The following is a 23,270-nucleotide window of genomic DNA, read 5'->3' as shown; positions in this document are numbered from 1 at the left end:
TATGAAAATGTATTCTGCTTCAATAAAAACGTGAACAAGCCAAAATAGAATCGAGGTTCACTGTTCCAAATTAAATTAGACGTTTCATTAGTCCAGTTAGATGTCATTGGCTAAATGTAAGCCCATTATGGTGATTTTTGAAGGGAAAAAAAAGTGAGGAGGGGAACAAATGCCCTGAGAATCTACCCTTTCTTTGTAGCTGCATAGACCAAGCTGGGACTTCCCAGGTGGCACTAGTGGTAAAGAACCTGCCTGTTCAATCCCTGGGTCTGAAAGATCCCCTGGAGGAAGATGTAGCAACCCACCAGTATTCTTGCCTGGAGAACCCCGTGGACAAAGGAGCCTAGCAGGTTACAGTCCATAGGGTCTCAAACAGTTGGCCATGACTGAAGCAACTTAGCATGCACACATGCAAACAAAACCAGGTCCCTTGACAAAGAGATACAGGTAGCACAGGTGACATGTGCCTTTGGTGAGTTAACAAGTAACCCTTAAAGCAAAAAGAACCTGTGTCAATGAAGAAAGCAACCAGTGTCTACACAGCAAGAACTCTGCCTGGATTCAAGCATAAATGTTCAGTTAGCTTAACCTTTGATGCAAAACTGAGTTCTGTTCCTCATGACATTGCCACTGGTTTTTACATAAGTTCTTACGGTTGTTTCTCATCTCTGACTATTGCCCTTAGTGATCCCTTTATCATCTAAGATCTTGCCTGTCACTTTCATTGTCTTTAAAAAAAAAAAGATCACAAAAACCTTGTCTTTTCTAAAAGAATTTTTTTTTTAAGTCAAGAACTCATCTCTGATACCTAAGGGGGCCTTTCAAATTTCCCCTGATAAGACAGTGAGAAATAACTTAGACAACTTAAAAAAGTCCAGTTCCATTTTCTTTTTAATTATAAAATAAAATAATGGAGATGGGTTTCCTACAGAAACAAAGATTCCAATAACACTTAATTCTGAAGTGTCTTGCATAAGTCAAAAAGAAGAGTATTCAGACTAGTGACAAAGTTGGTTAAGGATAAGGTAATGCACATACTAAGCTATAAAATTTTCCAGAGTGCTAAAGGAAAGAGAAGAGTTCAGAGCTGTTGGAAAATTACTGATGTCATAAATAAGGCAAAGCTTAGAAGGAATTAAAAAAAACTTAAAATCTATTATTTAACACCTAAGAATTTTTGCTTACAAAAAATAGAAAAGAAAGCAAAGACAAAAAAAGAAATAGCTAAATAGACAATTCAAGTAATTTATTATAATGAACAGCAATCAAATTCCATAAAGAAAATATCATAAAGATATAACTGGACAGAGCAAATACTCAATGTAAGAATTCAAATTTCAGACTTTCCTTGCTTCGACTCCCATGCTTCAACACATCCTATGAAGAATTATAAATTACTCCCTCTGAATCAGACCGCAGGCCAGCCATGCTGTTTCTGGTTCTGATTTTCTTTCTGTCAATCGGTCAAAAAATGAAGAAAATAAATCACTAGAGTAAGAACTAGAGGCCTTAGGTTCTTGCCTTATATCTTGAACTAGCTAATATTAGCAAATAAGTTTTGGCAGAAATTAAACAGACTTTTGAAGGGGCATCCGTCAACCAAAGCTTAACTCCAGGCCGGCTTCGGAGCTGGCATGCAGCCCACATGTTGCAGAAGGGCCCCGCACCTTAAGCAGGGGCCAGCCCTTGGTTTATTGCTTTGCTGCCACAGTTTTGAAATTCTTAGTGTTTAACAAGGGACATCACATTTTCATTTTGCCCTGGGCCCCTCAAATTGTGCAGTCAGTTCTGCCTTAACATTGCCTAGCCTCTGCATATCTTATAAAATCAGGATTGGAAGATTTCTAGCATCATTTGAGCTCCACTGTGTGATGACACAGATGCTTCAGGATCGTCTAGCACTGTGAGAGCACACCACCACAGTAGCTCTGAAGACGTTTCTCCAGACTTCCACTCCCAGCACATATTCTCATCCTCTAAATCGACAACTAGTCTCAAGGTATAGAAACCTCAGGATTAAGCAAAGAGTATTATCCTGCTCCTTCTTTCTCACTCAGTGACTGACCTCTCATTATGGGTGCTGCTGACTAGTTAGAAATTGCCATAAACAAACCACCCCAAAGCTGAGGGGCTTAGAACAATATCCATTATTATTGTTCACAAATCCAGAGCTGGCTGGCTGCTTCTGCTGATCTTGGTCGGGCCTTGCTGGGTGTTTCTCTGGTTACTGAGAGGGATACAGAGAGGGGAAGAAGTGGAGCCACTTTTGCAGTAAATCTGCCCCTCTCCCATGAACCAGAAGTTCTACTTGTTGTAAAAACTCTAACCCAACAACATATCAATGTGTGACCCTAAGCAAATCACTCAAGGCCTCCCTCTACTGTCTCACGTGCATAAACAAGGGCACCTGGCTGGATCATCTCTGAAGCCCCTTCTGCTCTGACATCTCCATAGCCTACAAATCTCTCTGTTCCCATTTTAGCCATGGTTCCCACACTTGTCTTCATCCTCTGGCACCAGACAAGACACTGGTCTCTGTAATGCCGTGCGTGTGTGTGTGTGTGTGTGTGTGTGTGTGTGTGTGAGTCAGTTGTATCTGACTCTTTGCAACCTTGTGGACTGTAGTGTGTGTGTGTGTGTGTGTGTGAGAGAGAGAGAGAGAGAGAGTGCATTACTCAGTCGTATCTGACTCTTTGCAACCCTATGGCCTGTAGCCTGCCAGGCTCCTCTGTACAGGGCATTTAATCACAGATGGATCAAAGTGATCCATTTTTAATCTACTTTGATCATTACAGCCTTGTCAGGCCCTGAAAACATAATGCCAAAAACAAAAGTTCAGAATTCTCAGGGGAAAAGCTTAAGTTCTTGGCCATGCCAGAAATCCTCTTGCTACACGGGGGAGGGCAGTGAATGGTGAATCCTCCAGGTCCAGTGTCCAAAGCTCTGGCTGCTTTGTCTCCGCAGAGCAGAATCCTTTCTCATTTGAATGCTGTCTGTGCTGCCCACCAGACTGCATCAAGCCCTTGTGGCCCAAGCAAAAGGCCCTGGCACAGCACTCTGCAGGCCTCCGAGCCAGGCAGCGTTCTCTCAAATAAATGAGAGGGACGGCGTGTTCTCTCTAGAGGCTGCAGGTCCTGTCAGCTTTATGCTTGCCGACTCACATGGCTTTTAAAAGACGAAACCATAAAATGTCACTCCAGAATGAACTCTGGACAGTCAGATCTTTGCCTAGGCTGGACACTGTTAATTTATCAAACTGACCAAACAATAGCTTGATTTTTTTCTTGTTGGAATCCCCTCTGCTCTTTGTAACTCACAATGCAGCTGTTTGTCTCAATAAGCTCTCTGATAGGACTCTGTAGGAATCAAGATCTTTTTTTATTTTTCTGAGGAAAAAAAAAGTTAAAGCACAAGAACAGTTCCTGCAAATACGGGGCCAGCAAATGTACCACAGAGATGGGCCAGCATGCTGGATGCGGCTTGTTGGGCACATGCCATTGCTGCTTTTTCAGCTGGTTTGGGGAATAGGAGCTAAATTTGGTTTGTGTCATTGTTTTAAACAGCAGACTGTTTCTTATGCTGCCAGATATGCCTCTTGTTTGTGCATTCATTTGTGTTCCACTGTCTCCAAAATAAACCTGTCTCTTCAGATCAGGTAGTCTTCCACTAAGCTAAAAAAATAAAACGAGGGGTGATGATAGAGGGCCCGCTAGTCTGTCTTTCACACGATGACATGCCTGTTTCCTCTTCAGTGGTTTTTGTCATTTTGCTGAAAGGGCCCATGTTGGCATTAGGTTAGAGCAACACAGTGGGTTCTTTTATTGGCCCTCAAGGTGGCTCTTGAAGGTCACTGCTGTTTGGTCATTGACCTTGCATACCCTTCAGTCAGTGTGCTGCTTGCCCCTGTGAAGTCTAATGCTTTGTTCCTCCAATAATTAAATAAGAAAATAGAATTTTTCAAAGCTCCTGAATCAGGGCCTATTAGGGTGGAGGGCAAGGAAGGGCAGGGACAGGGTGGCAGCTTGTCCTAGCCTTACATTTACAAAAATCCTCATATGTTCACTTTTTGCCTATAAATCTGGTTCTATACATAACCACAGAGATATAGAATTGAAAGTAGGCTTTAATCTTATGCCCCATTCTGCTTCTAATGTATTTTAATGTTTATAAAACTATAATTATCTGTAAAATAGCATATACTCATGGTCTGCTTGTTATGGTAAGGATTTTAATTATTCAAGGGAATATTTAAAATACATTGTAAACTTTGTCATCTTATTTTGATTTTTAAATAAATCAGAAAATTCAAATATTGGAAGTGGTTGCAGCTTCTCTTAACCTCTGAGAGGCCCCACTCTGGGCGTTACATCCTCTTTCAAAGAAAATCATTGGAAGAGCAGAGCCTCACATGTTTGGGTGGGGTGGGGAGGAGGCACCAAATCAAATAAGATAAACTAGGGCCAAAGTCCTAGAGAGAAGTCACCATGGTCCTCTGCATGTGACAGAGCCAGTTGGAAGACACACACTTAGACAGGGGCCTCTGATCTTTGTATTCCCTTCCTCACCTCACCTTAGCTTTCGGGATGTTATTGTGTCAACATCTTTGCTTATTAGCACACAAGGCCCCCCGGACCTGGCCTCTGACCACTGTTCAGTTCTTTTTCCCTCTGCACTTCTGCCCAGAGCCTGTGCTCTGACCAAGTCTAAAACTGAAAACTACCATAAGGATGCTGTTGAACACTTCCAGGTCTTCACACATCCTGTTTCTCCGGCCCAGATGGAATTGCCCCATCCCTTTACTCTCCACAGCAACCTTTTATCAAGGAAGCTCTTATCCATCCCTCATAAGTCAGCCTGCATTCTATACCTGTCGGTTCAGAAAGAAGCTTGAGAATAGTTCTGTTAATCATGAAGTTATAATCTTGGCTTTACCTGTCCTCTTCTTGAGGGATGGGCTGTATTTTAGTCATTATTCTATGTCTGGTTTATAGCACAATGCGTAGTGCGTGGCAGATTCAGTAATGAACAAATGCATAAATAAACAAAGTGGACAAACGCATAAATAAACAAAGAAGCCTGTTAGAAATGCAGAATCTTGGGTCCCGCCCCAGACCTGCCAAATTAGAATCTGTATTCTAACAAATCCTAGGGAGATTTGATTGCACCTTAAAATTTGAGTAACACTAACGCACCTTACCCTGATTTCTCACTTCCATAAAACTCTGAAGCGTTGACTGTCTAAGGTTCTGGGTTTTGTAATCACGAATGTACCTGCTCTGCACTGGGCTGATACATGCGCATGTGTGTTTGTGTATGCTCACACACTTCCATTCTTGCCTCTTCAGCCAGGAAACCATAAGGGGACTCTTGGCATTCTCTCACTGTTCCTCTCCACACCCAACACATGGAGGCTATGCCCAAAGTAGGTGCTAGGTACAGATTTGTGCAAAAAGCCAAGGGCCACTGAAAAAAATAGTTTTTGTAGAACTGTGTCATGCATGTCTCTACAGTGGAACAGACAATGTCAAACCAAGTTTGAGACTATTGGGAAGGAGACCAAGGTAAATTACCTTGTCTCTAGAAAGCATCAAGTAAACTATAAATTCTTAGTAAACACTGCTGATAGCTCTTGCCTACTTGGTCTGAAGCTTCCACCGCTGTCCTTGAAACGACATCTGGCAATCCATTAGCATCACATTTCCTGATTCACATTCTCTATTTAGCTTCCCTGAATCTTGTCATGCCTGGAGATTTACTGCTGTTCAACAATCCATATTCTTCCTTGGGACCCTCAGGAAATGCTTGTCTGCCTCATTTTATTCCACATTCCTTGAGTTCATACTTTGCAATTTAATAGCCTCGAGAGTTAATGCTAAATTAGGTTGTGGCCACAATCCCCAGTGTGATGGGATTTGGGCGTGGTGCCATTGGGAGGAAATGAGGTTTGGATGAGGCATGCAGGTGGAGTCCCATGATGTGGTTAGCGCCCTAATCAGAGAATGAAGAGACCTGAGCTCCCCCCATCCCTCAACATGTGAGTTTACCGGGAAGATGGTTCCCTCCTCAACTCAACCATGCTGGCTTCTTGATCTCAGGCATCTAGCTTCCAGAACTATGAGAAATAAATTTCCCTTTTTTAAACTACCCAGTCTATGGTATTCTGTTACAACAGCCTGGATGAATTAAGACAGAGCTGAATGGGAGAGGAACAGTATGAGGGAAACAATTTAAGTGTTTTTTGGCTTATGATTTTTTTTAGACAGGACACACATAAACACACAAAAGAGTTAATGCTGAATAACAGTAACTGTTTATTTATTATTCTCTAGGTAGACCACAACATCGGAGAAGGCAATGGCAAGCCACTCCAGTACTCTTGCCTGGAAAATCCCATGGATGGAGGAACCTGGTAGCCTGCAGTCCATGGGTTCGCTAGGAGTCGGACACAACTGCGCGACTTCACTTTCACTTTTCACTTTCATGCATTGGAGAAGGAAATGGCAACCCACTCCAGTGTTTTGCCTGGAGAATCCCAGGGATGGCAGAGCCTGGTGGGCTGCCGTCTATGGGGTCGCACAGAGTCGGACACGACTGAAGCGACTTAGCAGCAGACCACAACATGTACACATACCAACTAATGAGGGACAGGAGAAGCAAGCTAAATTAAACGGGCAGTAATTTTTTTTAACCTCTGTGGAAAAATATTCCACAGGAAGATAAGATCTGATACTAAAGCAATGAGGAGAGGAATTGCTAGAGGAAAGTGATAGAAGTGGGAGAGGAACACTAGCTTTTATTGAAATTATACTGGTGTGAAGTACTGTACTTGGCAATTTATGTACTTTATCTCATTTAACCTCATCAATTTAATGAGATTAGAACCCTAACCATGAACTGATAATGAAGAAAACAAGGCTCCTAGGTATTCTCAGGAGAAGGCAATGGCACCCCACTCCAATACTCTTGCTTGGAAAATCCCATGGACGAAGGAACCTGGTAGCCTGCAGTCCATGGGGTTGCTAGGAGTTGGACACGACTGCGAGACTTCACTTTCACGTTTCACTTTCATGCATTGGAGAAGGAAATGGCAACCCACTCCAGTGTTTTGCCTGGAGAATCCCAGGGACGGGGGAGCCTGGTGGGCTGCCGTCTATGGGGTTGCACAGAGTCGGACACCTCTGAAGCAACTTAGCGGCAGCAGCAGGTATTCTCAGATTCACACAGTCATGGAGCTGGATTTTGAATGACTTTTTTCCTTTTAAAAAATTTTAATTATGGTTAAAAAATGTAACATTAAATTTTAACCATTTGAAGCTAACAGTTTTGAAGTAAATAATCCAGTAGTAGTGAGTATATTCACCTAGTTGTGCAACAGGGCTCTACAACTTTTTTTTATCTTGTGAAAGTGCAGCTCTGTACCCACTGAGCAACTTCTACTCATCCTTCCCCCAGTTTCTTTCTGTCAGCTAATCAAACGCAGTATTTTGCTCATCTTTTTCTCTTTACCTTTTTTCCATTTTCTCCATCTTCTCGTGGTACCATATGCTTTTTGCTGCTTTGGTCTGTCTCAGCAATGAGGAAAGTGACCTGAAGATTCTAAGGTCCCAGGATGTTACCTTGCATATGGGATTTCGGAAGCAGGCAACAAAGAAAATCAAGAGAAAATTACTTGGTTCTTGTAATTCTGGAATTTTACCTGCACATTTTGCCTGTGTTAAGGGAAACTCTCTGAATTGACCATTATTTCATTGAGAAATCAGTCAAGCCTGTTCAGAATTCTCAATTTGCCATGTAGTCACACACCTGCAGCCAGGGTTCCAGCATTGCAGCCTTAGTTCTCTGATCCGGAATCGAACCTGTACCCCCTTCAGTGGAAGTGCAATCTTGACAACAAGTCCCTGATGTTACTTTTATTGTCTTACTATTTCCATTTCTTACAGTATAGCCTGGACTAGGACTTAGATCCTCTGATATTCTCCAGGAATGGTCCTATGTTCTATCAGGAAATCACAAATTATAGCCCATGTGCCAAATCTGGCCCATCGTGTTTTATAAATTAAGTTTTACTGAAACACATACATGTTCATTTGTTGATATGTATGGCCTGTGCCTGATTTTGTGCTATTAATACAATGGCAGAATTGAGGAACTGTGTAATGGAAATCATGTGGCCCACAAAACTCTAAATATTTACTCTCTGGTCCTTCACAGAAAGACTCCTGACATGTAAAGGATAAAGAATGCTCTAGAAAAAGATCAACGTGGGAGGAGAAATAAATTCTAAGACAGAGATTTGACATTATGTGAACTTAGAAATTGCCTAGACTTAGAAATGAAAAGTTAGGATTCAAGTTTTATCTCTGCTCTTCTTAGCTGGATAACATTCAACAAATCATTGCAACCTGCACTTTAAGTTCTTTATTTGTAAAACAAGAACACCTACACTGCATGTTGGTAGTGAGGATTAAACAACTTATATTCAAGTCCTGTATGAATATTCAAGTCCTGTGAGCATCCATTTATTCATTCACTCATGTGACAGACACCAAACTAGACACAGTGAAAAAAGCACGTTCTCTGGCCTTATACTAATTATCTTCTGGCTGAGAAGACCGGCTGCTTGATGTAAGGTGTGTTTCCTAATTAACAAATCTCTTTGTACTAACATTTTAAAATATTCAGTTTAAATTTTAAAATCATACAGTATAGAATAAATGTTTATATTTTATAATTTTGCCTTTGGCTCAGCCTGTGTCGGAGATATGAAGTTGTACATCTTTCAGTATATAGCTGGTTCTTTGCTTTTATTAAACAATGGCTCAGTTGAGACCCTCAAAAGAAACACATTCACAGAGTTAGACAAGTTGTCTGGTGAATGTGACACATGCAGAGATGCCCACAGGATGATTTAAGCCTTTGTGCACTTAGAGAACAAAGTTCAGCTGAGCAAAATGGTGCTCTGCAGCAAAAACCCACAGACCACGTACAGATGCACATCCATCTGGCTCAGGCTCATAAAACTCAACTATGAAAAGAAAATACATGTCATTAGATATTTTCCTATGGATGTTTTTAGTTTTTTCATTTAGATAGCATTACCTATTTGACAATTACAAAGAATAAGCAGGCAAAATATAACTGATTCAAAATGTTTACCTCTAAATCACATTTCAGATGAATGACCCAAAACTCATTTGTCCTAACACTAGGCCAATGTCCCATGATGTTTTTTATGGGCCAATTTGGAGTAAATATGTATTAAGAACATATCACTCCTCACTAATTTTATTAAGAGGTTTCTTCTCCTTGAGTTTTCCCTGCACTGTGAAAAAGCTGATAATGTGTTAAAGATTTATAATCTAGCATAAGATCTACCAGTTTCCCTAGTTAAAGGGTATCACTTTCTTCAAAAGAAGAAAAGGCTCTCAGACACTGGTCAGTCTACAGGCATGTCTCCCAGTTCAGTCATCTGACCATGGTTTTTACACCCTGTGCACAAAAGGGACATTTAGTATGAAAGCAGTAAATGAAAACTAGAGGCTGTGGTCAAATTGTCAGCCATTGTGTTCATATTAATATCCACTGCAGCTGCCTGAGGTTCAAATTAGCATATTTGAAACAAGTTAAACACTTCCAGCCCTATTTAGAGCCGTTTCAAAGAGAACAACAAAAGTTTACGTTGAAAATTTTTGCTAAATGGCCTTTAAAGTAAAAATACCGCCAGAAATTTAAAAGTACACTTTTTTTTGAGATGCTACTATGTAATTACCTGATAAATCCTCATTTCTGATTAATTAAATATTCCAGAAGCTGGACTCATAGGCAGATTAGTTAATGCCTGTATGCTAACATGAATTCATATAAAGTCTTTCAATTTTAAGATACATAAGAACTTCCCTTAAGACAGGCACACTTCTCACTTATCAGATACCCCAAATAGAGCAGTACTGTTCCTAGCTGCTCACCCTGGCATTGGAAGAGAATAACCATGTCTAACAGAGACAGCAATTCAGGTTGAAGCCAGTTGAGTGTGCCTCTCTGAATTGAGGAAGAAGACTGGCATCCCTTTATAGGAACTGTTCCAAATGCTCAGTAACTGCAGGGGGAAAAAAAAAGTCCATCTTGGAATTTGAGAAAACCTGCAACTTGATACAGATGAGCTGGCAATGATTCAATCAGTCATCATGTCCACTGCCCCAGAGGAGCCTGAGAGTGCGGTCTTAAAGCTATACCACTTAGATTCTTCACATGGCCTCTCGAGACTTATATAGGGAAATCATGCTGTGCTAAGCTCCTGAAGTGAGCTTCCCAAATTGAACAGTGATAAGACACAGACCAATACATGGGAGCAAATGATTGTGTTTACCAAATAAGGAGAGACAGCTGAATGTATTATTCAAATAGCAAGTCCATCTGCCCTCTATTTCAATCTAACCCTTTAATTTTCTAGTTAATTAAGTAAGATGGATGTGCCATTCCATTATTCCTGTTACATTTGCATTATTGGGAATCACCAGATCTACTGGGAAGTCAAAAGTCCTGGGTTCTAATCTTGGGTCTACCCTCATTACCCTGTCCATCTCATTGGAAAATTAGAAGAATAAGTGGATTTTATTCTATAAATATAAAATTATATATTTTTATAAAAGTCTTTTGAAAAATGTAAAGTAATGATCTATTTATTAGGTAAACGGTTATTACCTCCATACTATGCTCCAGGCACAGCCTCACGTGTCACCCCATCCTCAGAACAATGCTATGATATAAATATTATATATTTATATAATATTTATAAAGAAAGCAAGTTTCAAAAACATTATGTCACTTGCCTCAGATTGTTATCGCCATGACATGAAAAGCTGAGGTTTAACTTCAGGCCTTTCCGGTCCAAGTCTATATCCACTTGCTTCTGTGTCAAGTCGCTTCTGAATTTGTACTAACGTATTAAAGATCGCCAAGACTTGAATGTTTTCTGTTAAGTTAGCTGGTGACTTCAGTGCTCTAACTCAGGAACTGTCTTGTGTAAAAGAAGTTTCTATCCATTTCCTTGAAACATGGATGGGTAAAACTGGGCAGTAGATCAAGTGTGAGGGCAGTGCCGCTCCTCACGGCCCTCCGCGAGATTTCCAACAGGGGGCAGAAGAGCGATGAGGACGGTGGTGCCGAATGGCTTGGAGAGCGACCATATAGTCTGCAGCATTTCCTGGTAGCTTTTCATCTCGAAACTGGGACGCCTTGCCTTTCTGCAAGAAGTGTAGTCTGTGAGAATTTTGTGGAGCCCTAGTGGAAAAAATTGGGGGATGACTTTTTCTTTCAGTTCAGTTCGGTCTCCCAGTCGTGTCCGACTCTTCAACCCCATGGACCACAGCACCTCAGGCCTCCCTGTCCATCACCAACTCCCGGAGTTCACTCAAACTCATGTCCATCGAGTCGGTGATGCCATCCAACCATCTCATCCTCTGTCGTCCCCTTCTCCTCTCACCTTGAAGACATTTTCTTAGGACCTCTTACATCTCAGTATGTAGGAAACCCCCAGTTATTAATAAGTCATGCCAACAGTTGCAGTCTAAAACTTTTGAGTTTAATCATTCCATGTGAGTCATATAGGCATAACTGAGGGTATTTAGTTGTGTATTTTCCCTGTTCCCATACAGCACCATAACCTTCCTTTTGATTTTTATACCTGTGGGCTCCTCATTTCCCTTTCTCCATATTAGCTCTACTTCTCTCCTCTATATATCTTTATATCTGTCATCTTGATCCTAGGTCCTGGCAACCTGAACCTAAAAGGCTGTCTTCACTAACATCTTGAAATTAGAGTTGTCCACTTAAAATGTGTCATGCCTACAAATCCCAGTGGGAATAAAAGCTCTTTGAGTAAGAACTCAGTCTGCTCCTAGTCAGACCAAATAGCAAAGATGTTTCTTTGTTTTGAGTTCTTAACAATGGACTTAAAAGCAGTTGGGTTGGAACTGGATTTTAGGAAATTTTCTGACAACAATTCTTTTAACAGAAAAATGACAGATTAAAATGTTCCCAAGAAATTTCAAAGGGCCACTTAACCTCTTCTCTGGAATTCTGTGCTTTCTCAAATTGGCATTCAGGTACTGGGGATAGAAAAAAAAGTGATGGCTGTATAGCTCTGTAAAGCTAAATAACTTCTTGTGGTCAAATAAGTATTCCAATGTGTGGGCAGGAAAAACAGCTCTAAAATGAGCTGTCTTCATGTGTACTTCGATTGCACTCTTTTTTTTTTTTTCCCTGCACACTGGCCATTTGCTCCCAGGGCATCTGTCTTATCAGTGTAACTTAATGCGTATCAGTCTGGTGATGGAGAAAGTGATGAGGTGTCACCATCCCTTGTTTCTCAGCTAGTCTTTCACAAAGTGGAAGTACAAACTCTAGAAAGAATAATTTGTAGGTCTGGAAGTGAAGAGGTAGGAAAAATGGATCTCAAAAGTGTGGCCACTGCTGATCTCGTGGGTAAAATTGCTTTAAGCAAAATGGAAGACAGCTTAGCACAAGGTATCTGCGGAGCGTTGAATTGCGTTCCCAAAAGAGATATGTTGAAGTGATAACCCTGGGACCTGTGAATGTGACCTTATCTGGGAAGAGGGCCTTTGTTGATGCAATAAAATCAAAGTGAAGTCATAGTGGGTTAGAATGGGCCCTAAATCTAATGACTGGTGTGCCTGACTCACCTAGGTTTGCCACTGAAAAATGGATGTAGTTAGGTTTCAGTTTTCACGTGAGGCTCCACAATCTCATGGGGTTGTTCAGGCAAAATGCAGGCAGCCTATGTAAGTTCCTCTGCTTAGTCCAAGCCTACTTGATAATCGAATCCTCTGTTCCATCGGCCTTCACCAATTACCACGTGATCCCTATCTGCTCTCTTATTGAATTTTTACTTTAAATGGGTCTCCTAATGGATCTGAGGTTTCCCAAACTTGAAATATGTATAAAAATCAGAAGTTTATAAACTTCTGAAGAAGTTTAGGTTCTGTGCTCAGAGATTCTGGAGTGAATTTGGAGTGACTCAATGTTTCCCTTTCACTCCCTTTTTCTTTTGAATTTCTTTGTCCAGTTTTTCTTTTCAGTGATTCCTTCCCTTTTCTGTTTGCCTCTTTCTCTTAAGCCTGGTAAGAGACCCAAATGAGTCTGGGGAATAACAGAAGTGAAAGTCACAAACATTAAACATTTCCACAACAAGCATTACTGACCATAGAAGAAATATATAAGAGCACAGTCCCAAGATTTTCAGACCTTATAGAACCACCTGGGAAACACCCAGTTCAGAATTGACCTGGGGAACATTTAACAAATGAATATCAGTGCCTGGCCTCACCCTAGACCACTTAAATCAGAACCTCTGGTAGGGAAGTCTTTGCTGTTGTTGCTCAGTCACTGAGTTATGTCTAACCCTTGCGACTCCATGGTCTGCAGCCTACCAGGCCTCTCTGTCCCTCACTATCACCCAGAGTTTGCCCAAGTTCATGTCTGTTGAGTCGGTGATGCTATCCAACCATCTTATCCTCTGCCATAGCCTTTTGCATTTGCCTTCAATCTAAAAGATTGAAGGGGAACCTAGGCACTGGTTAGTTTTGATTAGCAACCCAAGTGATTCCCCTGGTAAGGAGGAAGCAGGGTTGAGACTGAGACCCATTGGGGTGATCGGGGGATATGTTTGCATAGATATCAGTCCACAGTGTCCTCCTGTTCTTCACAGGAATGCTCCCAGCTTGGAGATGGTGGACAGCTGCTGAGGGGTGAGGAATCAACCAAGGCTGAGATGCTCTCTGCAAAGGCCTCTCAGACATTTACCCATTGCCCATCCTCCCATCCACATCAGCACCTGAAAATATCTTAGGCCAACAGGAAGGCAAGCACTGTGCTTCCAGCAAGCCATGGCTCCTATACCTGACTTCTGGAGTCCTGGTCCTGACATTTTGCTCTGACATATTGAGGCCATGTCTCTTGATCTGTCTGTGTTGCCAGTTATACAACCTCTTATACAACTGGACCTAGGGATTTTCCATTTATGTCTCCTTAAGGGTTTTCCAGGAATATTCCTGACTACAATATACATCTTTTCCATTCTCTCCTTTTCATTCACAGGGATGTCCAGTAAAGGGCAGGCACAGTTTATGCACTCTGCCTGTCTAAAATTTAATGAATTATACTTCTAATGAGTTATTCTTTATTATAATGAATTTAACTGAAGAGAGATGTTACCACTCATAGTGCCTCCCATCTTCCTGATAACTTTTTGAGATTTTGCCAAAAAGAGACAAGACCTTGAAGTTGTGCAGTGGTCAAGGAGAGCTAATACTTAAAACTCATTACTTTTAAATTTACTTTTAAATTTTATTATTTTAAAATTTAAATTTTTAAATTTAAATTATTTTAAATTTTATTAAATTATTTATTATTTTAAATTTTATTATTATTAAATTATTGTTATTTAATTATATGCATCCACCAAGTTTAATTAACCAGCACCATAGTGACAGAAAGAATTGATGCTTCTGAACTGTGGTCCTGGGAAAACTCTTGAGAGTCCCTTGGACAGCAAGGAAATCAAACCAGTCAATCCTAAAGGAAATCAACCCTGAATACTCATTGCAAGGACTGATTCTGAAACTGAAGTTCCAATATTTTGGCCACCTGATGCGAACAACCAACTCATTGGAAAGGACCCTGATGCTGGGAAAGATTGAAGGCAGGAGGAGAAGGGGACGACAGAGGATGAGATGGTTGGATGGCATCATCAGCCCAATGGACTTGAGTTTCGGCATACTCCGGGAGGTGGTGAAGGACAGGGAAGACGGGCATGCTGCAGTCCATGGGGTCGCCAAGAGTCAGACACAACTGAGCAACTGAACAACAGATACTGACAGACACTTAGGTTGTTTCAGTCTCTTTTATAAACTATCATGGAGTGAATACGTTTCTACATACTCTGTATGTATGTGCTAGTATACCTGTAGGACATGTTTTTAGAAGTGGAATTTCTAAGATAAAAGGAACATGCATTTGTAGTTTTGAAAGATATTGCAGATTCCTGTTCGCAGGATTGTCCCGGTCGCTGTCCCACCACTGATATCTGATATGGATGACTCTCCATAGCTTCACTCGTGCAGTGCACTAACAGACAATACCATTGCCATTCTGATGGGGGAAAAGGAAATATCACTGCAGTTTTGACTTGCCTTTCTTTCACGATCAGTGAGATTGGACATCTTTCTAAATATTTAACAACTGTTTTCCTAATGAACTGTTTTTTCATCTTTTCCAGTTTTTCTGTTGAATTTTTAGTGTATTCTCACATTGACTTAATAAATTAGGAAAATGTATCTGGGATATGATACAAATACTTTTTTTAGATGGTCGTTTAGCACTATTGTGCTCTTTGTTTCTTGTGGATTAAGATTTATTTCTATATATATATTGATAGTTTTTATGATTTCTGGATTTTTGTTTCATACCTAACAAAGCCTACTCCTCTCTGCAAGTATATATATTTACTTTTATATATATATATATATAAATACTTGATATTATATATCTACCATATATACTAATACATATTATATATAATAATTTATATGGAGACTATATTTTATAAATTTTATATGTATTGTGTGTGTGTGTATATATATACGCACACTTTTTCCTTCTAGTACTGTTATTTTTTTATTGAAGTATTATTGATTTACATGTTGTTACTTTCTGCTGTACAGCGAAGTGATTCAGTTATACATACATATGTGTTCTTTTTTAAACATTCTTTTCCATTATGGTTTATTATAAGATACTTAATATAGTTCTCTGTGCTATACAGTAGGACCTTGTTGTTTATTCATTCTATATAAAGTAGCTTGCTTCTGCCATCCCCAGCCTGCCACCTCATCCCTCTCCCAATCATCTCGCCCTGGCATCCACAAGTCTGTTTTCTATGTCCATGATTCTGTTTCTGTTTCATAGAGAGGCTCATTTGTGTCCTGTTTTAGAGTCTACATATAAGTGATATTATATGGTATTTGTCTTTGTCTGACTTACTTCACTTAGTATGATAGTCTCTAGTTGCATCCATGTTGCTACAAATGACATTATTTCATTCTTTTTTATAACTGAGTAGTATTCCGTTGTGTGTGTATGTATGTGTGTATATACATGCTGCTGCTGCTAAGTCGCGTCAGTCGTGTCCGACTCTGTGCGACCCCATAGATGACAGCCCACCAGGCTCCCCCGCCCCTGGGATTCTCCAGGCAAGAACACTGGAGTGGGTTGCCATTTCCTTCTCCAATGCATGAAAGTGAAAAGGGAAAGTGAAGTTGCTCAGTTATGTCTGACTCTTTGTGACCCCATGGACTGTAGCCCACCAGGCTCCTCCATCCATGGGATTTTCCAGGCAAGAGTACTGGAGTGGGGTGCCATTGCCTTCTCTGGTGTATATACATACATACATATATATGTGTGTGTGTGTATATACCATGTCTTCTTTATCCATTCATCTGTCAATGAATAAGTTAGGTTGTTTCCATGTCTTAGCTATTGTGAATAGTGCTGCTAAGAATAGGGATGCAGGTATCTTTTTAGATTAGAGTTTTGTCTGGATATATGCCCATATACCCAGTGGGATTTCTGGATCAAATGGTAATTCTGTTTTTAGTTTTCTGAGGAACCTCCATGCAGTTTTCCACAGTAGCTGCACCAAATTACATTCCCATCAGTAGTATGTGAGGTTTCCCTCTTCTCCATATCTCTCCAGAATTTGTTATTTGTAGAGTTTTAGTGATGACCATCCTGACTGGTGTGAGGTGGTACCTCATTGTAGTTTTGATTTGCATTTTCCTAATAGTGATGTTGAGCATTCTTCTAGTATTCCTGATTTCTTTTTGTACTTTTGAATGTTTACTGAGAAATCTCTTCCCACTGATAAGCAATGCCACATTTATCATATACTAAACATATATTGGGGGTCTATTTCCAGACTATATATTAGCCCATTAATTATTCTATTTTAATTACTGTCTTTATAATTTACATCTTATAGAACTGGGCCTAACTCATTACTCTTCTATTTCATAATTTATCCTGGTGACTATTGCTTTCGGGTTTTTACAGATGAACTTAGCATCGGCTTATCTATCTTAAATCCTGAGAGTATTTTGATCATGAATTACATTAAATGTATATGTTAAGTTAAAGGAAATTGATAGATTTATGATGAATCTGTGCAAAAACAAGGTATATATTTTCATTCATTCAAGTCATATTTTGTATCCTTCTTTAACATTTAAAAATGTTCTCCATGTAAATCTCACACATTTCTTATTTACACCTAGTTTTTAGCTCTTTAATGGATTTGGGTTCTTTTCCTTTTTTGATATTTTGAAAGAGATCTTTTCTTCGCTTATAAAATTTAACTTGCTGAGATTTGTATACTTGAACCTTATTGATTTTTGTATATTAAGTTTTACCCAGTATTCTGATTTTCCAGAAAGAACAATAGCCCCAAGGTCCAGCAATTTTAAAAGTCTCCAGGGAAAAGATACAGACAGATGTGACATGTTTGCCAACTAAAGATCATCAGATTTCTCCTTTCTGCCTTTCTTAAAAGATATTATTTCAGGATCAAGGCAAGGAAATTTAGAATGGTGACCATATTTGCCAAACTGAAAATATAAATAGATTCCAAATGGATTTACATAAAGTCATAGATGATAGCTCACTAATCCAAGTGATGCAGCATGCTTGGCCTTGCATTTCCCTGGGGGATATAGCCTCCCTGTCCACTCACCTCCTAACACTCCTCAGCATCCCTATATGACCTCCCATACTAGCCATGCCAGCAAAGTTGAACTTCTATGCCTCTGCTTATGTTACCTTGCCTAGAAGGCATCCTGCTGTGTCTTGTCAATTCCAAATCTTATCCTCTCTTTAAAGAATTCATGTGCCCTGATCATCTATAATCTTCTCTCTGATATTAGTGGTAACATTGTCTCTAAATAATTACCAGATTTGGGAATTGGATATCCCAGTATTATATACCACTTACTGATTCTGTCATCCTAGATAAATTCGTTAACCTCTCGAAGCCTTGATTTTCTCCGATATACACTGAGAGTAATACTATGTAATGTACTTATCAGCCTTGGTCGTTATCAGGGTTAGTGCATTTTAAAATATTATATAAACTCTAAAGCGATATCCAAATATCAGATATAAGGAATCACCTCCAGGCTAAAAAGTCAGTCTACAAAGAGAAAGAAACAGCGCTCTTTCCTCTTGCTTTAAGAGGGATTAAGAAAGGGTACAGAAGAATAGGAGCTGTTCTCCTTTTCAGATTCAACTGATTGAGTCAGTTGGGCAGTGCGCTGCGCATTCTGGAATAGCTGGAATAGCAGATAGGCTTTATCACAAGTACCACTACTAACTGTCCATGAGTGGCTGCACAAACACTGTATTCAGGAGTCCTAGGACCCATCAGGGTGGAGAGGACAGATGCCTGTGGTTCCTTAGTAATGACTACATGAGCCGGAAGATCAATGGCAGAATAAATGACACACATCTGCTTTTCTTCCCTCAGCTTTGCAATCCCAGCATGGAAGAACAGGAGCTGACTCCTATCACTGTCACCCTGTGATGTTTCTTCAGTGTCTTTCTTGCCATTAGCCTGATTGTGTCTTAAATCTGATTTGAGTTCCACTTGTTTCTTCAGGGTCTAACCAGAAAATTCAGGCTGCCTCTTAGGAAGCCCATCTCAAGAGCACACTTCAGTCACGTCAACAGTTATCTATGTTCTTACACCCTGTGGGACACTCCATGCTGGGGGCATGGGAAAACCAATAGCATTTATTGAATACTTTCTATGTGCCAAGCACTGTTTCAAGACACTTCCTGATCTTTTTTATTTCATTTTTTAAAATTTTATTTTATTTTTAAACTTTACAGTATTGTATTAGTTTTGCCAAATATCGAAATGAATCCACCACAGGTATACCTGTGTTCCCCATCCTGAACCCTCCTCCCTCCTCCCTCCCCATACCCTCCCTCTGGGTCGTCCCAGTGCACCAGCCCCAAGCATCAATAAACTCTGTCCATTCTATAGATGAGGAAAATGAAATTATTGAGATCAAACATGTTGTCCTTGAACCTGAAAAATTCTTTTCCCTAAAGTATAATGTCTCACCCTCAAAGGTCCTCAAGGGTCCTCTGAGTGTGTGCTGTCTCAAAAGACATTTATTGACTGTTGGGTCAGCTGACATACAATTCTTCTACTTGCTAATAACAGGGCTGAAACTCTTCAGATCTTCCATTTATGAGACTTATTTTAATTTTTCTGTTGTCTTCATACAGGAGAGAGACACTGTCAACCAGAACAAACCTTAAGACGTTTGCAAGATTACTTGATGATCTATATTTATACTGCAGGAGCTGCTAACTGTTATTTTATTTATGGCACTCTGGATCTCAATCTCCTCAGTTTCATTACTCCCAATTAAGCTTATGTGTGCTCACAAAGCATCATTACATGATTTAATGACAGTATTTTGAATTAATTATATGCAGACATTTTATAATGTATTCTAGGTGCCTCACTAAAATTGGAGCTGCTTTTTATAGATGCACAAATGAGGGTGGCTATGTTACTCAAGTTCTACTTCCAAGAATTATCCCCTACCTAAGGTAAAATGACATACCCCTACATGCATGCTTTTAGAATTCCATGATTTAATACATAGCTATTTACTCTCACTAAACATATAACTGGAAAAAGAAGCCTCTCCAACCTGGATATATTAAAACATATTCAAACATTTATTCATTACCTTCCCCTTACTGATTATTGGTGATGAATTGAGGTGAAAGGTAGATCATCACGCCACAATGGCCACAACTACATTTGAGGCATGGAGATTATTAAGGTTCTCAGAAAAAAACAGAGGGATTTGTATTTTAGCTGGAGTTAATTCTATGGAGAATCAAGTGAGAAAAATACTTAGCTCTCCCTGAGGCAAATGAGGTTACCATGACCTCTTCCAAGACATTAAGTGGTTCGTGGAAGTATAATTTTATGTAACATTTTATAATATTTCACTCCCAGAGTGCTTTTCTCTCTTAAGACTGTGAAAGCATGATTCCCTGTTCCTTCTGGGCTCTCCCCTCCAGCCCTATTTTGGGGGCTGATCTATACCCAAGTCTTCATTGCTCTTACACTGCCACCTCTACCCTCGGTCCAACTCCACCATCCACCCACAGCCTCCCCATCTCCTCTGCCTAGCTTCTTCATCCTTCTTCCCAAGTCTCCCCACCTCCATTCCTGGAACTAATCTACTGAGACCTGACTTTTCTGCTTCTTAATCCTACCATCAGAAATTGCCTGTCCTATATCATATTCTTTCAGGGTTCCCCTCTCTAGCAGAACATGTGATCAACAAGTTAATGCTTGGTACAGATGACAGAGGGCTTCGCTGGTGGCTCAGCTGGTAAAGAATCCGCCTGCAATGTGGGAGACCCAGGTTTGATCCCTGGGTGGGGAAGATCCCCTGGAGAAGGGAAAAGCTACACACTCCAGTATTCTGGCCTGGACAATTCCATGGACGGTATAAACCATGAGGTCTCAAAGAGTTCGACTCGACTGAGCAATTTTCACTTTCACAGATGACTGAGGATAGGTCAATGTGTTATACTTCAACAAATAATTCTAAATAAAAACTACATTGTGTGAAACACAATACATGTGACAGAGGAAAGCAAAGATGAAGTCATCTTGTCCTTCTCTCTTGTTTAGTCTAAATAACAAAAATGACATCATGCAATGTGGTCATCCACTCAGTCTTGATTTCAAATGAACTTTACTCTCCAAAATTAAATGTACTTTGAGCAATGGTCTAACACCAGTGGGGTTATTTGAAAGAATATGCCACCAATTCTGAAGGTAAATTTCAAAAGAGATAGATGCTTTAGTTGAAAGAGCACAGACTTTGACAAATCTAGACAGATATGAGCTCACATCTAAGCTTGCTAAATGGCTAAAATTAGGTAACTCTGCAAATATTTCCAAGGCTCAGACTTCCCAGCTTCACAATGGGGATAAACTCACCTATCTTGTAGATTTAATAGACAAAATTAAATGGTAGGTATAATATTTTAAGCAAAGTGAGTGAAGTGAAGTTGCTCAGTCATGGCCAACTCTTTGCAACCCCATGGACTATAACCTACGAGTCTCCTCCATCCATGGGATTTTCCAGACAAGAATACTGGAGTGGGTTGCCATTTCCTTCTCCAGGAGATGTTCCCGACCCAGGCATTGAACCAGGGTCTCCCACATTATAGGCAGATGCTTTACCGTCTGAGCCACTAGGGAAAAGGTAGCATCTTAAATAAGTGAAAACTTTCCCAAGGGTCAACCTTCTTTTTTACAATTACTTCCTGGTACATTCATTTATGCAACAGAAAGATGATATTCTTTATAGTTATGCCTACTGCAAGTGACCAAAGACCTGTATATTGGCAACCCGCCACTTAATTGCACATTCAAAAATCATTGACTCCTCTGAAAACTCCCCACAGAGTAAAACAGCTGTTCTTCTGTGAAATTCTTTCAGCCCACAAACCTTGGCATTGGAAGGTAGCAACAGGATGTCATCTTATAGCAATAGATTGCCTCCATTCTGGTTCTTCCCTGGGTGAATCTAGAAATGGGCCATTTTCTGCTTTCAAGAAGGATCCATACTCTTTTTTAAAAATGGCTCAAGTCCTGCTGCGATCTATGCTTGTGCTGAGTGAAGATTTTTTGGCTTAGGGCTTTTGGATATATTCTCAGTGACCATATGAGAGCTAATGGCTTGTAAAGGCTTTATAAGGGCTGGAGGGTTCTGCTGCTTTCCAGGGCATTCAGGGCAGAATTTTGCTGTGCCCTGGTACTATTGGGAGAAGAACCTATCCGGAACTAGCAGCATCTGTTGAAATTCCATTTTCAGTCCCTTACTATTGGGAGGCAAGTTGCTATAAATTCAAAAGGCTCAGTGTCCACATTCAGTTCAATTCAGTTCAGTCTCTCAGTCATGTCCAACTCTTTGTGACCCCATGAATTGCAGCATGCCAGGCCTCCCAGTCCATCACCAACTCCCGGAGTTCACTCAAACTTCACATCCATCGAGTCAGTGATGCCATCCAGCCATCTCATCCTCTGTCGTCCCCTTCTCCTCCTGCCCCCAATCCCTCCCATCATCAGAGTCTTTTCCAATGAGTCAACTCTTCACATGAGGTGGCCAAAGTACTGGAGTTTCAGCTTTAGCATCATTCCTTGCAAAGAAATCCCAGGGCTGATCTCCTTTAGAATCAACTGGTTGGATCTCCTTGCAGTCCAAAGGACTCTCAAGAGTCTTCTCCAACACCACAGTTCAAAAGCATCAATTCTTCAGCGCTCAGCTTTCTTCACAGTCCAACTCTCCTGGAGAGTAATAATCAAAACATAGGCTATTATGAAGAATGAAAGAGTGATTAAGTAATTGGAGAACAAAATCAACCTTGTTAAAGCAGTGAGTACAGCAAATTCAATTGGCTTCCTTCTTTCATCTAGCCCTAATCTCAGATTCAAGATCAATCTTAACTCATAGCCAAGTAAATTTCCATCTATTGATATAATTCTAGAGATAACAGGAAATTCCCCCCCAAACAAATATTCCAACAAAACATAACTGATTTGCTGATTTCTTTCCAACAGAGCCTTACCTGACTTGCTTCCTGTTTCACATAAAGCTCTCTGCATATGTCTCCTCTTCAGAGAGATCTGCCCTGACCATCCTGTCTAAAATAGTCCCTCTCTGTATGACTTTATCTCCTTTGCTTCGTTTTCCTCATGGGATTTACTAGTACCTGAACTTAGATTATACATGCATTTGTTTAGTCTCTGCCTTCCCCCACTAGTATGTGGGCTTAGTAATGGCATCGAGTTTGTCCATCTGGTTCATAGCTGTTCTCCCATCTATTGATATAATTCTAGAACAGGGTATGGAAATGTTTGACAGGTACTCAGTAAGCATTTGTTGAATAAATAAATAACATATTATTCTACAACTAGTCTTAATTTCCTTTCCTTATAGCTGTATTTATAGCAAGAACCATCATTTATTAGGCATTTATTTGATCCCTTGACACTTTATATGGATAATATAATTTAATATTTTGAACATCCTCTATGAGAAAGGAATAATTATGATCTCCTAATATGGGTAAGAAAATGAAAGTTTAAAGAGGTT

The 23,270-nt window shown here is 40.1% G+C and overlaps 2 long non-coding RNA genes across 3 annotated transcripts in view; both read left to right on the top strand.

Annotated features, from left to right (window-relative positions):
- LOC101906006 (uncharacterized) overlaps positions 1-23,270 on the top strand; it is a 475,458-nt gene that overhangs the window by 231,227 nt on the left and 220,961 nt on the right. The window lies entirely within an intron of this gene.
- Positions 12,127-14,097, top strand: LOC132344127 (uncharacterized). Its single transcript, XR_009493245.1, has 2 exons — positions 12,127-12,800; positions 13,727-14,097. It is a non-coding gene; the product is annotated as an uncharacterized lncRNA (long non-coding RNA).

The sequence above is a fragment of the Bos taurus genome, chromosome 28 (assembly GCF_002263795.3).
Source record: "Bos taurus isolate L1 Dominette 01449 registration number 42190680 breed Hereford chromosome 28, ARS-UCD2.0, whole genome shotgun sequence".
NCBI lineage: Eukaryota > Metazoa > Chordata > Mammalia > Artiodactyla > Bovidae > Bos > Bos taurus.
Note: the sequence above shows the minus strand (reverse complement) of the source record. Positions and strands in the feature narration are given on the sequence as shown.